Consider the following 12,111-nt stretch of genomic DNA (forward strand, 5'->3'; position numbering starts at 1 on the left):
CTGCCTATCGTGTTGGACAGCAGGTGTGGCTCTCTTCCAGGTATATTCCCTTACGAACTGAATCCAAGAAGTTGGCCCCGCGTTTTATTGGGCCCTTTTCGATCCAAGCTGTGTTGAATCCGGTGTCTGTTCGTTTGGCCCTTCCTCACAACATGAGGATTCATAATGTGTTTCATGTTTCCCAGGTGAAACCGGTCCAGACCAGCCCTTTGTGCCCGTCTTCCAGGCCCCCGCCGCCCGCCCGGGTTGTTGCCGGCGCTCCTGCTTATGCCATCACGCGGATTATGGCTGCCAGGCGTCGCGGTGGGGGCTTCCAGTTTTTGGTGGATTGGGAGGGGTATGGTCCGGAAGAGCGTGCTTGGGTGCGATTCTGGATGATGCTATGGTGAAGGAATTCCGCCGCCGGCACCCTGACAAGTTTGGTCGGTCGCCGGGAGGCTCCCGTTAATGGGGGGGTACTGTCATGGCTAGACGGTCCTCACCGATCGTCTTGCCAATTTGTTGTGGTGTTTGTGTGTACTGTGTCGTGTTCTCCTCTCCATCCTGTGCATGTGTTTTTCTGCTGGAACATGTACTTCCGGAAGCCGTGGCACAGAACGGCAGTTGACCGGAGGGGAGTGTCCTGAGCTAGAATCATCGCACCTGTGCGGAATTACCTTACCAGCACAGACCTATTTAACGGGGCGGTTGAGTCACAACCAACGCTGGAACGTTGAACTAAACCGGGGTTCAGGGATTGGAGGAGGAGCCGGCACCAGGAGTTGTTGTGGATTATTACTGCACTGTCACCGTGAGGAGAGGTCGCCGTATCACTGCACTGCCCTTTTTGGATTATAGACTCGAACTGTTAACTCACCTTTTCACTGTAAATAAATCCACTGTCATTCTGCAAGGAGTCTCGCACCTGAGTCCTTTAATCCAATTCACCATGACAGTGTGAGTGATTTCATGTACAAGTTGGCGCCTAAATTAGTGCATTCAGCAGAAAAAATGAAAGGAATAAAGTTGTGCTAAGACTATATTTATTACTGATGCTCATCCGGGAAACACAAAGACTAGAATATACTGAAAACCTTTAGACCCTTCTGCTATTCATGCACAGAGGTTTGAGTGATGTTTCAGGAACGGTAATGCTATTTTCCAGAGACTTTGCTGGGCAACAGGCGGTAATTTCATACCTGTTAGGTCTACAGTATATGTTCGCATGGCAATTTAGCCCTAGTAAGGAATGAACCACATTCATAGTCCAGGGTTAACCCCGACATTATAGTTTACCAGCCAGGAGAGTTAGTTAGCTAAATATATACAAAATAAAGAGCTATTGAGCAGCCTTCCTCCTTTTAGAGATATGTTTTTACCCCTTTTTGTGAAACTTCAATATAAACGAATGGCACACAGTCTCACTCACTATTGGTCAATAATCAGTTTGTCATCATTTCTTGGTACCTACCAGAAAGCCAGAAGAATCTTAGATTTAGAGCCAGAAATGACATGGCTTTTTTTGTGGAATGCGTTTTGTTGAGGCTATTGTTGGTAGGAAAGCTATCTCTGCCTTTTTCGCTGTAAACAGATCCCTTTACTATATGACTAATGGAATCAATCACCAAAAAGTGACAGCTAATGTTTTTTTTTTAAATCATCCAATAATGTGCTTGCACCTAAATTGTATTCTGGCTACACTCCTATAAATCCATGATATGAAAAACATTTTTTAACATGGAATTTGACATGTTATGCAATATTTGCAATACAGAGAGCATTACCTCACTCTCCGAGCAGCCACGGCATCATCTCCAAGGCCTAGCTTTGATTTTTGAAATAAACAGAGGCAACAGTGTGGTGAAGCTTGTTGCTTTCCTGACTCCAGACTGGCATGTTGAAACTGCTTATGCGCAGGGAATGATTTGGGGACTGTCGCCGGCTTAAAGCATCCATGAAAATGTATCCCATCTCTTCCAGACTTGGGTCAGACCACACTGCACAGACAGACGCAGCATTTTCCTTTGTTATGCTGACTCTTGTTGCTGTAGCTGCATTTCTTCCTCATGTTCCTTTCTCCATGTCCTCCTCTTCTCCTGAGGGGTTTATTTATCTTGGTATCAATTTTTGGTGGAGATTTCCTCTTATTAAGCAGAAAATTGAGATGTCAGCGACTGTGGTCGATATTACCGTAAAGTTGCAATTCATTGATTGTTGTGTTTGTTCTGGACTGGGCCAGTCGTTAGTAGGGTTATATTAGACCTTATAACATCAAGAGGAAGCTCATGCTGGGAGGTCCATTGAAGAGGAGGAGGAGGAGGACACATCTAGGTCATTATTGCTCTGGGATTGTATGGATTCAGCCTGAGTTACCATGGATTTGCACAATGGAAAAGCTTGCTATAAATAACACGATGTTGTGCATATTTGTTCTCCGAGAAAATGAACGAAAACAGTAATACAAATGTGCTGTTGCTGGGAAACACTTGCATTTAGTGTTTAGTGAAGTGAAACTGATTATATTTGCTTTTGTGTTCTTCTTTGAAAAAGTTAGGTGGGGGTTTGGGGGTGATTTGTATCGTGCGCTGGGGGACGGTTTTCCTGCCAGCACATGGCCTTTCAAAATGAACTGATTAAAACTCTGGCCAATACAAACTTTGTCTCTATATTTGGACAACTACTTGGAACAACGTTTCTTGCCGAGGTTGAAAAGACAACTAATAGTCTCTAAAATGGAAATCTTACACAATTCGAAGAGGAGAAGGTTAAAAAGTTAACAAAAAGACTCACACATGACGACAAAGGGATGCAAGCATACTTGTGGGTTCACATACATGTACCAATTACCTACCTACAGTCATTTACACAAACAGAGACAGACAGACAAACTTATGAACACACTCACTTACCAAAGAAAACAACCCAATGGAATCTGACATGCTCAAACTCTAACCTCAACATAGCAAGTGGTTTACTAATAGACCTACAAACCTTAGCCCATAAAAACATGTTATTTAGGCTGCCACTACTGGCTCTTTGAAATATTTTTGGTTTTTTCAAGTGCCAACGAATGACGCTTTTGGTAAATTTTAATCTCAAGATGCCAAAGAAAATCCATGTGCTTAAAGAATTTGTGTGATTTGTGCCTTTAATCACTGCAGAGAGAAGACACAGCCCCATCTCAGAGGTATAAAGTTGATTTGTAGCAGCAAGATGAAAGTTACACAAGGCCAAATCAACACTACACTAATCAAAAGCAGTGTATTGCTTCAAAGACAATGCGCATTACTCATTTGTTACTGGAGCCTGACTGATACATTGGTATGCAATTTGTGAAAAAGCGTAGCACAGAAAAGTCTCAGTCACACAGCCTAGAAACCCCCCAGGTCACCTTGCTAATGAAAAATGTCTATTTGTCCGACCGGCTCCTGGAGGTTACTGACAGTAGCTTGGTGAAATAGTAAGGAGCATGATGGACTGAAAACCTCCTGTTTTTGGTTGATGAAAGACTGCAAAGGTCTGCTGCAGTTTGCATGAAGCCAATCTGTGTGCCTACAATGTACACCAACTCCTTACCAAGTAGTAGCAAAACTTGAAAAAGAGCAAAAAAAACCCACAGGTATACGGAGAAAGTTCTGGCTCACCGCTGAAGCCAATACATTTCAAAACTTTTACTTTGAAATCTCCGTTTCTGTTTTGCATTGCCCTCTTCACAGTTTCAATTCTACTTGGTGAGAAGTTGGCAGGTGTCTTCCATGTAAACTACAGACAACTGCAGCAATCTGACCAAAGCAATAACAAGGAACCTCCAGCAACCACTCGCTGGGGAATACACATCTTTTCCAAGTGACCTGTGGTTGCCAGTGGGGTCTGATGCCTTGCTAAGGCTGGACGACTACCATAACTCTGGCAAATGCTGACTGTCAAATTATTAACAATTAGGGATGCACACATGCATTGCAGAAACAAAGATAAACTCCACTCTTCTGAGAATATTTAAATTTCAAATATGAAAGAAAGAAGAAATTCCAAACTGAGAGATCCCTCTGCAATTGCCTATTAGTAAATGCTTTTAATAACACTTTACAGTGTAACTATAAAGCAATTTATCTTCTCAAGGAGGTGAAGTAAAACGACAAATAAACCAAACAGAAGCAGACAACTCGCTGATAAGACGAATTCCTCTAATAACATAATCCTAGTGCTTCTGTTACACAGGCACATAGACAGACACTGACATAAGATAAGATAACCTTTATTAGTCCCACACGTGGGAAGAATATGAGCAAGAATATGAGAGTATACTTGTAAACTCAGTAAGAAGCTTTATCTGCCAAGGTACCTAAATCTTGCTTTAGCTGTAGCGTGAGAAGCAAGAGGGGAGGACCAAGAGCTTCAAAATATAAAAATGTCCTGACATTGACCAGAAAACCTCAGATTAGATATACAGAGGGTGGGTGATTTCATTCTGCTTCATTCTATGCAGAGGATGTCATTACTACACTATACCTTTAAATAACACATAGTTTATATTCCACTATATTGAAAGATGCTTAACAGTCCTGGCAATAAGGTCCACAGCAGCTGTTCTGGAGTGTTTTTAAGGGCCACATTAACGATTTTATTGTCTTGAAAATGTCAGCTAGTATTAAAATACACTATTTATAGAGCTGGCAACTTTAAATTGGTTGGTTAAACCACTGAAAATTCCACAACAGGCGACAAAGAAAACCAATAGGTCCTCCTAATTGTTTGTAACCTTCTGCTTCTTGTTATGGACAAAATTATATAACTGAAAGCTACGATACAGATCCAAAGTTTGAAGTCAAGAGCTTGGTATCTGTTTCAAAATTCCAGAATTGGTCAGGGTCTATTCAACTCTAAATGAAAACCTTTCATATGAAAAATATGTGCTAGACAACCTACTTTTAATAGAACCACAGCTTCAGGAGCAGAGTGACCCAGTGGAAACACACTTTTTCCAGTTAGATCAAGGTTTCTAATAGCAGAATAACACAGCTGAACACAGACCAGTGAAGGTGCTGACAGCCAGTTCTTGCGCCTGCTTGCCTCTCTGGCCTTTGACCCTACCAACACAGTCTTAGTCTTCAAAGTCTTCTCACCTCTCCATCCTGAATATCACACATTTTTGATTTTCCTCTGAGCCTCTTAGCCTCACCACTCTCACTGAACCCACCCACCAGCCACTCATTTATCACTTTCACACACACACAGCTTCACAAGGCTGCTGTTAGCAGCACGTATCAATTGCTGAGCAGCAGCTATTTTAAGTGAGAGGGAATCTGCGTGTAGTTGAGAGCATATTCATGCATGGACATGCACACAGTGGAAAAACGGAAAGAGAGGCTAAGAGAGTGAGCATGATGTGTGCATGTGTGTGGATCTAACAGGCCAGAGATATTAACACTGGAGATACTTTACACTGAAGCAGGTTTTATGCCTTTTTCCTTTCACGTTATTTACAATAACACACAATATTTATCAGAAAACGATAAAAAGTGGTGGTCAGTTGTTCATCAGTCTGCTAAATGCTAGACAAGTTATCATAAGACGAGGAACTTGGGCAGAGGCCTGTTACACTATCACCTTTGACTTCAGAGGACTGCCCTCCTCATTAGCTCTGTGAAGTTTCACACTATTTCTATCAAAAAGATTTCTGATGCTTTTGAAAGAAGCTGCAGCATGCTGGGTGGAATCACAAGCACTGCGTGACCATCATCAGCTCCTTGCTGCAGGAGGCGATCGAGGCTGTAAGCCCCACAGCACCTGTTGGGATAAAGGCATCACTGACCTTTCTCAAAACCAGCGTTTGCTTGTCATACTTAAAAGAGTACAGGTGTGATTAATATTCTCATGTGTGCATTCCAGAGTTGCAGTGCCTGGTATTGTTCATGCTGGCCCTTTGGCATGAACTTTTCTTGCTTTGTCTGAGAGAAACATGAGCACAGGTCATGAGGTCAACTCTATGTGGGAATAAAATCTATTCTGCTTTCATTAAGTGTCTTAACTTTATATGTCTCTGATCCTAACATGTGTAGCTTCATGAAATGTTGCACACTGCTAATAAGGGCTGTCAATGTATAATCCAAATTGGAATATGCACTCATTGGCCACTACATTATGTACACCTGTTCAACTTTAATCTAATCATCTCATCAGTCAAACTCACAGAAGCAACTCAAAGAATTTGAGCATGTAGACATGGTCAAGAAGACTTGCTGGTCCAAAAAAGAGAAAACATCCAGTGAGGAGGAGAACAGTCAGACTGCTTTGAGCTGATAGGAGACACACAGTAACTCACCAGTAACTCCTTTAAACCCTCGTAGCAACAAAAGTATGCAGAAGAACATCTCTGAATATACAAATGTCAAACCTCCCATCAGCTAAGAACAAGAAACTGAGGCTACAATTCTTTCTAATCTTTCTAAGATTGAGAAACCACTGTCCGCTCTGTCCATTTACACTGTGAACAGATTTGTACATGATAGGGCTAGATTTCAGAGCTGGTATCCTGCCTTGTATCAAAGGTTCAGACTTGTGATGTATACATACAAGTGTGTGTGTATATATATATATATATATTTATTAGGGGTGCAACGATACTCATATCGATATTGAACCGTTCGATACAGTGCTTTCGGTTCGGTACGCATATGTATCGAAGAATACAAACTCTCTTTTCCAAAGACGAGTGATTTCTCAATCAGATAGATTTATTTATTTTTTATTATTTTGTTGTTTCAGCAACATTAAATTTAAAAACTGTACTTTTGAGTTAAAATATATATTTGTAATTTTAATAAATGACAAATTAAAAAGGCATGAACATCTTTTTGTATCGAAAAAATATCGAACCGTGACACCAAAGTATCGAACAGAACCGTGAATTGTGTGTATCGTTGCACCCCTAATATGTATATATATATATATATATATATATATATATATATATATATATGTTCATGCATGGAGGGTCCATGCAAGTCCAGCACCCCTGAGGCTATATGCTTAGTGGAAGGAAGGAGGCTGTCAGTAACACAGTGCAGGATGAGACAACAAGCATCCACGATGGCCCCAACTGACTGCATGCTCAGTTAATACCTCAGGCAGCAGAAACCCAAGAAAGATGGTATGTACCACTGGCAGATAGAGGAAGTGGCTGAAATCCAGAGGTCCTACCAGTGGCTGGTCAAAGCTGGACTGAAAGACAGGTTCCAAACTGGTTACTTGAACATGACAATGAGTTCATGTTACTCAAATGGCCTCCACAGTCAAGAGATAACAGTCCAATAGAGCACCTTTGGGATGTGGTTGTGTGAGGAATATTTTCAGCACCCTGTTGAATCTGTGCCATGAAGAATGAAGACACTAATGAAGCCAAAGAGGGTCAAACCTGATATTAGCAATGTGTACCTAACAAAGTGGCCATTGAACATGTAATTAAATATATCAAAACAAAAAGAGTACAAAACAATTTCCACTGACAGCAGGCTAATAAAAGATCTTCATTACATTAACAGTTGTAAGACAAAAATACTTACATGACATTATTGGACATGATACAGTTCATTCAGTCTTTTTCTGCTGATGTCTTTATTCAACAATTTGTTTCCACCTCTTGAATGCAACTAGACAAAAGTATAGTTAAACAATCATTAAAAAAGCTTACAACTTAGATGTACATCTAAGGTTTTATGGATGTAATTGTTATTATAGAAATACAAGTGACTGTGTTTATATTTGTACAGCAGTACAGAAGCAGTGTAATCCACTCCTATAAACTAAAAGCAGCTCCTCTAGACTCCCCACTTGTAGATCAGATTTTTATAACCAGAGTCCTCTCTTAAGTCAGTGAACTAAGATCGGTGTCTCAGCGGAGCAATCCACTGTATGGGTAAAGTGTAAGTAAAGACACAGTGACGGATTCGTAAGGCCAGTGCTGAAAGCTCTTGAATTACATTTGTGTCTGTCAAGGGGGTTTTACTGACATCTGGGTTTTACAGAACCGGGAAGCATAAAGATTGCCCTCTGCAGACCAGCGTGCTGATCTCATTTCAATGCCCCGTTTCTCTGAAAGGAGAGAAAAGAAGGTGCAGAGGATAATTGGGGCTCAAAGCAAGTAGCAAGTGAATAATTTCCTCTGGTACTAGGTTGAAAGACGAAAGTGGTGTGCGGTAATTTCCCGTCTGGCTAAGCGACTAACTCCTGATGCATGGAACAGGAGCAGACGAGAGGAGAGAAGCTGCGTATTATCTCACTGAGTTTTTACATTTCCTCTTCCATTCTGAAGGAATTTTCAGATGTGCAAGTCCCACAGTGAAGGAAAGTACACTGAAAGACGTCACACACTGACTCTGATAAGTACTGAGAGCCTCATTAATTTCCACTGAGAACTTGCCAGGGACACTTGAAGGATCTAGGCGTGCTTTCCCATCAGTTTACAAGTAAACAGTCTTTGTTTGGGATGATTAAAAAGTTATTATTAAGTTATCTTGTTTATGAAACATCTAAACTTTTAAATTAAATGAATCAGCCATATCCATGCAACACTGAAAATGGTTTCCTGGCTCAGGCATGCAACCATTTACAGTAAAGAAAATCTGTGAGAGACTTTGTGTTACTTTGCTTCACACCAATGTGCAGATTTTCCAGTAATATCGTCATCTGTGATGAACAAATTAAATTAAGTCCCAATCAATAAAACTGCTCTGGAAATTAAAAGTTTTATTCAGTGTTGACTAAGACCTCTTTGGGGGGAGTAAAAGTTCTCTGTAAAGGAAAAAAAGACACTTTTTTATTGCTGTTTTTAAAAAGTATTTATGCCAACCTAACATTTGGTTAGGTTCCCTTAAAAATAAAAGATTTACCTAATAAGTTGTAAGGTACAGAAAAGGAGAGAGCTGCACTGGTGCTCAGTGTGTGTTCTCCACCAAAATGCCCTATTTAGCAAATTTTATGGAAAGCGATGTGAAACCGCAACATGATTTAATGAGTCTGTCCTTTGCCCGTGGTCGACCTCTCCACCAATTTTCAGCTCTGTAGTTTTTGCGTAATCTTGCTGAGAAAAAGCCGTTAATGATCATATATATACATGATCGATTTAGCACCTGGAGATGAAAACTGGGACTGATGCACACTCGATCGAACGCTCACACACATACACATTTCAGACTCATGCACATGCTCTCCCGTTGTTTCCACTGGCCTCAATCACCTCATTTTCATCCTCTAATTCTTAAACTGGAACCAGTGGTTTTGGCCAGGGCAGGGGCCAGTTATTTGACCGCAGCAGTCTTAGCACAGAGGCCAAGTGGGACACACTCTGCAAGATCCAAACCAGCATATACTATATACAATGACATCTACTGAAAACCCTGGAGTCTAACTTCATGGCAGGAAAAACAGGGATGACACGTGAAAGAGAAACGGATAGAAATGAAAGATAAAACTGATGAGCTAATGCTGAGGCAGTCTGAGACAGCAAAAACACAGAGTAATTACAAAAAACACACAACCTAAAAGACAACAACTACTACTTAGTAAATATAAAACAGTACAGAATACTTGTACTGTTAAATAAATACTGTTAGCATGAGTCACAGTATATTAATTCACTCATTATTCTAGAGTAGGGGCGTCACAAATTAGGCCCAGGGGCCAGTATCAGTCTGACAAAGACTCCAATTTGACCCCACTGTTTTGGAAAATGTAAAGGATTGCCAAAGTATTAGACTTTCAGCAAGTTTTTACAGCTTGTCCTACTGATAAAGACCTCCTCCACAGTCAATCACAATACACTAAAGAAATTAACTGATTTGTCCATCCATTTTCTTCCTGTTATCCAGAGGCGGGTTGCTTGGCAGCAGCCTAAGCAGAGAAGCCCAGACCTCCCTCTCCCTAGCCATCTCCTCCAGCTTGTCCAGGGGAACACCAAGGTGCTTCCAGAAAAGCCGAGAGATATTATTTCTCAATGTGTGCTGGGTCTGCCTGGAACACCTCACTCAGGAGCCATCTTTGTTAGATGCATGAACCACTTCAACTGGCTCCTTTCAATGTGGAGGAGTAGTGACTCTACTCCTCTCGTAGAGCCAAACTCCTCACCCTATCTCTAAGGGAGAGGCCAGACACCCATCAAAGAAAGCTGATTTCCATCGCTTGTATCAACAACCTATTTTTGCCACTACTCAAAGCTTGTGACCATAGTTGAGGGTAGGGACGTAGATCGACTGGCAAATCAAGAGCTTTACTTTTACGCTTAGCTCTCTCTTCACCATGATGGACCGCTCATTGCAGCTGCAGCAAATCTGTCTATCAATCTCCCACTCCCCTCAATTGTGAACAAGACCCTGAGATACTTAAACTCCACCAATTGGGGAAGTAACTCGCCCCTGACCCGGATTGGGCACTCCACCCTTTTCCAGCTGAGGACCATGGCCTCAGACTTGGAGGTGCTGATTCTCATTCCCGCTGCATCACACTTGGCTGTGAACCGCTACAGTGCGAGCTGGAGGCCATCACCTGATGAAGACAACAGAACAACATTATCTGTGAAAAGCAGAGATGAGATGCTGAGATGGTCCAAGTGGAAGCCTTCCACAACTTAGCTACAACTAGAACTTCTGTCCATAGAATTTATGAACAGAATCAGTGACAAAAGTGCAGCGCTGGCAGAGTCCATCACCCACCGGAAAGGAGTCTGACTTATTGCTGGCTATGCGGATCAAGCTCTTGCAACAACTGTATGGATCTAATTGCCCTCAGCAATGGACCACACAGCCTATACTCCCACACCTCCCACTGAATACTCAGAGGAACACACCCTCAAGTATCCTCGAGTGGGTAAAGAGCTGGTCCAGTGTTCTGTGACTGGGACAAAAACCACTCTGTTCCTCCTGTGTCGGAGGTTCGACTAAGGGACTGAGTCTCTTTTCCACCTCCTTTCGAGGGGAAGCTGAGGAGTGTGATCCCTCTATAGCTGGAGAACACCCCCTTCTTAAATATGGGAAGCACCACCCTGGTCTGCAATCCAACGAAAACAGCCCTACAACATCCAGAGCCTTCAGGAATTCAGGGCGAACCTCATCCACCCCAGGGGCCCTGCCACCAAGGAGTTGTTTAACTGCCTCAGTGACCTCACCCCCACAAATGGATGAGTCGTACAGTCATACTGAGCTTGGTCCGCATTTCTTTAATTTACTCCAGAAGCATTTCTGTATCAAGGAGGAAAAACTGAGACATACTGTTGAAACTGCACTTCTTTTTTTTACATTACAATGTCTGAGGGATTATAAGTGTAATTAAACTTCAGGGCCGCATAAGATCAAACTGGGCCACAATGTAAAATTAGATTGACTTCCTGGTCCAGAGTAAATAAATTTGTGATATTTTTGTACAGAGCCAACAAAGCTCAGTAGTAGATCTCCTAATAAAGTCAAATCTCTCCCAATCAAATCCATTCTGAGTTTGTTTTTAAACACTATCCTGTTGATTTCTATACTAGTGAGTATTTTCAGGGGCACATCTTTTTACCTGCATGTTACCTATTCTTTAAAGTTTCACTGGACCAGGCTGCTTTCTGAGTATAAACTTTTAAATAAACCAAACCAGGACGCCTGCTCGCAGTGAGGCAGGTGTGACACATCAACTCATGTATAGCTTCACTGCCCCTGTTGGAGTAAATCACCTCTCCATTAGCAAACATGTAGAAGATGAAGGAGAATTTCAAAAACACACTTGGGACTAGGATGCTGGGAAGAGTTGGATCTTGGATGGGGTTTGTTTGTGTGTGGATTCCAGAGTTTGGAAAATCTGTTGCAAAACAGTCCAGAACAAATCACGGCTGTATTTTACAGACTCGTACAGTACTCACTTGACGTAAGCTCTCGGCTGCAAAATGAAGCACCTACAGAGAAGATGGTGCAAATTTTCAAGAAGTTAAATAAAATTAAAGCTAAATTAATTGAACTAAATTACTTGGGTAAAGAGAAAGATGGAGAAAGATGTGGCATCTCTAAGAGCTGACAGTGTTTCAAAGAGATCTTTGTAAGCATCCAGGGCCTCTCTGAGATTTACTGCACTACAGCGAGCTGCAGACGCACCCGATGTTATGAG

General features: G+C 41.7%; 1 protein-coding gene across 2 annotated transcripts in view; it reads right to left on the reverse strand.

Moving 5' to 3' along the window:
- The window catches only part of svep1 (sushi, von Willebrand factor type A, EGF and pentraxin domain containing 1), a 121,565-nt gene that overhangs the window by 88,916 nt on the left and 20,538 nt on the right, over positions 1-12,111 (reverse strand). The window lies entirely within an intron of this gene.

The sequence above is a fragment of the Aulonocara sp. 'chitande type north' Nkhata Bay genome, linkage group LG3 (assembly GCF_057382095.1).
Source record: "Aulonocara sp. 'chitande type north' Nkhata Bay isolate Kocher_YH1m ecotype deep benthic linkage group LG3, A_spYH_male_GT1.1, whole genome shotgun sequence".
Taxonomy (NCBI): domain Eukaryota; kingdom Metazoa; phylum Chordata; class Actinopteri; order Cichliformes; family Cichlidae; genus Aulonocara; species Aulonocara sp. 'chitande type north' Nkhata Bay.